A 4,831-nucleotide genomic window follows, 5' to 3' on the forward strand; every position below is an offset into this window, starting at 1 on the left:
TTTAGAAGTATGTATTATGAAATACTTAAATAAACAAGTGTGTTCGATTTTAATATTCATTAACTAACAAAACAATTTGAACATAATCGATTTATCAAATGGAAAAATTATTATAATAGTATGTTTATAAATTAAGTATTGAATTATTATTAATTGTACTAGTTACATTATACTTTGTTAGTGGATAGACACGAATAAGAGCAACGATTATTCGCTCGTGTATATATTCAGAACTAAAGATTTTTTTTTTAATACAGATAATAAATATTTTTACATATATATGTCGGAGGAGCAGGATGCCGAACAGTTGGGTTCGGGGATTGATCTTACATTTGTAAGACTATGTGGGCATGCAATGGAGATATTCACAAAATAAAACGTATTTAATATCGTCTGATCATTGTATTAATTGATTCAATAAATCGTACACCACAATAATATCAAAGGATTACAATAATTCATCTCGATTAAGAGCAAATGGGTTTGCAAGCAACCATCGCATTCGAATCGCCTGTCAAAACTTAATGACTTGCGTTGCCATGACACTTACAACTACATTCGGGGTGACCCGCTCTTAAAAGTAAATCAGCCATCAAGCATTATTGCCAACTACGCGATTCATTAATTATCCAAATCAACAGCCAAAGTAACCACGATCCGATATATATATTACAAGTAGTATAAGAAGTAGTTTTCTCTTTCAATCTTTTTAATAATAAACAACATTTTAAAATATATTTATTAATAAGTAATTAAGTTTCGTTTTAAAACATAAATTCAGATAAATTAGCAAATAATTGTAACAGTAAAGCGGCAAATATATTACAGTAGGTAAAGAATCTGGTTGTTATATATGTCAAAATTGAAAACTAAATGAAATACAAATTTTATTAGTGTAAACTCAACAAAAAGGCGCGCGGCAAAGAAATCTGTGGAAAAACGAAATACGTCAAGAGCTTAAAAGGAGTGGATATTCCAGAAATAGAATGGAAACAATATTTACGTATTTGGCATTCGCGGAAGAAACTGGTTTTAATAAAAATAGATTTAGAATGGGTTAACTGACTTAAAAGGTGGATAAAGGATACATCGTTGACCTGCTTACACCCCTTTTATTTTTTAAGAAAAGTGATACAAGTATTTCAGCACAGTGTCTCATCCCACACTTTGTAGGCGTACAAAGGTGTTTAATCGCGATTTAAGCGTATCGATTATGAGAAAAAATATAAATATGCTTTTTCTATAAATAAGCCAAATATTCCCTTACTTAATATTATGATTTAAATAGAAAAATGTTTGATAGACATATTAAAAAAAAGAAAAACAAATTCAGAGGAAACAGCGTATTTAAGTCTATTATTTTTAATTGTGTTTTTTTTAACGAAATGAAATGCTGTTTTAGAACATGATGAAGATTTAGATAAAACTTATATGTTTTTATATTATAGTTATAAAAAGTATATATTTTAAGAAAATCCTCATGAGAATCCACTAAACTGCAGCATTATCCAAACATTACTTTTTTACTTATTAAGTAAGTAAGTAGCTTTGGTGCAAGAATAGTTTTTAAATAACACAACGAGATAATACAGTAACATTAGAAATTTTGTAGTAATTTAAAAATGTTTGCCTGTGAAAACTGGACGAAAATATTACAAAACTAATGACTTTTAACTAGAATGCACACCTTGAGAATGAGATGATCGCCTTCTGGCTATTTCAAATATCGAAAATGTAATTTTTATTCTTGTATGAAAAGTATAATAGTATAAAAAATTTAATTTATATCTCATCCTCATCTTCCTACCCTTATTCCAATTTTATTTGGGGTCGGCGCAGCATATCTTCTTCTTTTCTTCCTTTCCGTACCTCTATATTCATCCACGTCCATGCTCAAGACCTTCCTCACAACATGGTCCACCTTGCACCTTTTTCGGGGAAGACTCGAATTTCTAGGCCGCGGCATTGTTCATAATAAAACTCGTATAATAATTACATAGTATAAAACAAAAAGTCACTTACCGCTGTCTGTCCCTAGGATGTATGCTGTATACTTAGATCTTTAAAATTACACAACGGATTTTGATGCGGTTCAAACCTAATTCCGTTACATTGACCATATGTTTATATAATGATTGTCGAAACCACTAAATACAATTACAATCATGACCAGTATCGAATCAAATATTTTCGCTATAATATTCTCAGAGACGAACAGAAAAAGATAAAAGCTATTGTGACACATCTGCGCGATCGTTTCGGCTTAATCACTGAATTAACTTCTTCCACTTTTTTTTCGATATTTCGTCACTGTGATACAATTATAATTAGCTTGTCTAGTCGTGACGTGAGCTGTCAATTGCTAAAGATAGCGGTGATCTAGACTTCTAACAAATTCTAAATTACGCGTTTTATGGTTATTCTGCTGTGCGGGGCGAAGACTTCGACAGATCAAAGATCATGAAAATCGGATCAGCCGTTCCTAATTTTTAAAAGATGCTACTAACCCGATGTTATTTTATTTATTAAAGACATAAAGATATTTCACTTATAAGCGATTTAAGTTTAAGCTTCGTTACATTTATTTAAAAATATTGGACTGTTCAAAATCAATTAAAAAGTGGATTTAATTTTGTTAATAAGGACTGAATGAAATAGACTTAATTGTATATTAAGTCTATTTTTACTTTTTTTTTTCATTAATTAAGACCTGGATTGAAGGGCCCTTATTTGAAATTTGATCCTTATAAAACATTTCCAACCAAAATAATATCTCATTTAGTTGCCTAATCATTATCCGCCGTTGCCCAGTTTATTTTAATGTGAAAATACCTATATATTTTTTTTAAACGAGTAGATTTATTTACGTATAATCTACATATCATTGAATGCTAGTTTTACTCTAACTTGTAACTGAATTTCTTAAAAAATTATAATAAGTCATAATATTTAAACTTTAAAATTATATTCGTTGAAAAATTTTTAATTGTAGTCGCAAGTAATATGCAGAGAGATAACATACATATGTGAATTGGTTTGAGAATTCACCATTTTTTCCCTACGATTAATTTTTTAATTCTTTATTAAGATTCGTTATAACAATTGATTTCTATTAATTACAATATATTTAATGTATTTATTTCAGTGTTTTATTCCTTTATAAATCACTAGCGGCCCGGTACGTACTTCGCTACGTATAAAGTGATATAATACAAAAATGAGTTAGAACATCGATCCAACCTTAAACGTCAGCATGAAATTATCTCTAATAATTTTAGTAGCACCGAAAGAAGTAATTTGAAATGCCGAATTGTATTGTTGAATATGACTCAAAAAATGCTTCGATGATTGAGATGTCCCAAATATTAATGAATGTAATGGTTCGGGTGGAATTTCTAACTTTGCCATTAGCACAACACATGCCGGGCGTTTCACCTGAAAATTTTGCCGCATCACAATGTGGACATATTACGTCCATCATTCCAATGTATCCGTACATACTAAAATCAATCTGACTGTTGTAATTAAAAGTAGCACACATCGTTTCAGTCAAAGTAGCACGACGTATTCGCGTGTATATAGTGATCGCCGTGGAAGATTCAGTACAGGCACAGGGTCAGCAGATCTATTTCGTGCACTACGTTCACACTGCGATGCATTAGCTTGTGTGTGTTCATCTGCAGTCTGTGATCGTCTTTGTGATGTCACATAATTTGTATTACGCGTTCGCCGACCTATATTGGCTCGTCTGGCTCGTGGCATTGATCCTTCATCCTTCATATACAAAAGAAAAAATTAAATTGAAAACAAATTGCTACATTAATAGTGGTGTATCAGTATTTATACAATTGTGTCTGGAAATGTACGGGATGAAATATTGGTGGTTATTTTCCCGCAAGATATCGATTCAGTTTCGCGTAAAAATGAAAATACAAAAGGAGTAGGTATTGACTACTAAATCAATTCTTTGCGGGAAAACAACCAACAAAATTTCACCTTGTCCCTATATAACTGCATTCGTTGTCAATATATAAAAAAATGTCAATAAAATAATCCATTACAAAATAATAAAATACAGAGCAATATGTTTTTTTGTTTTTAATTAAGAAACACACATACATGTAATCACTTCAACAGTTCAAAACCCGTATTTACCCGTTTGTGTAAATGCGTTTGACGATTTAATTCAAATAAAGTCTGCTAACTACATGAAAACAATGACAAACGTAAATAAATATTTAAATGAGTTTTTAAATAGCTAGCAATTAAGTAACATATTTTTTCAAGAAATGATTCGATGTTCTAACTGATTTTTGTATTATTTCTAATCACAGCTCAATCATTTTTAAAATAAGAAATTGTGTTACATGTCAGTATATACTGTTATGCCATGGGTTATTTGGAAATAATAAATTGAATTAAGACGTATTACCTATTGAAACTGGTGGATGAGTGTACTCATTTTTAATTGATACTTATATTTAATTAGACAGACAATTCCCCGTCTAAAAAATCTCCATTAACAAAATGACCCGGCATTTATTGAAATCATTTGTTACAAAAAATGTGATAAATGAAGAACCACTTGACTGATTTTGTGCAAACTTCATATAAACCGTCTACTAAATAGTCAGAACAAACCCTGAAAATTTGGTTTGGATAGATGAGCACGTTCTTGAGTTATAAAGTGACAACGAAAAATGCCACTTATTTTTATATATAAGATATACAAGAACTATTTTAAATTAATTTACACAATTTAATGTTATATTATAAATTATTTTATAATATATCTAAAAATTAAAGTATATTCTGGGTAAAATTAAGGCGT

Source organism: Vanessa atalanta, chromosome 9 (genome assembly GCF_905147765.1).
Source record: "Vanessa atalanta chromosome 9, ilVanAtal1.2, whole genome shotgun sequence".
NCBI lineage: Eukaryota > Metazoa > Arthropoda > Insecta > Lepidoptera > Nymphalidae > Vanessa > Vanessa atalanta.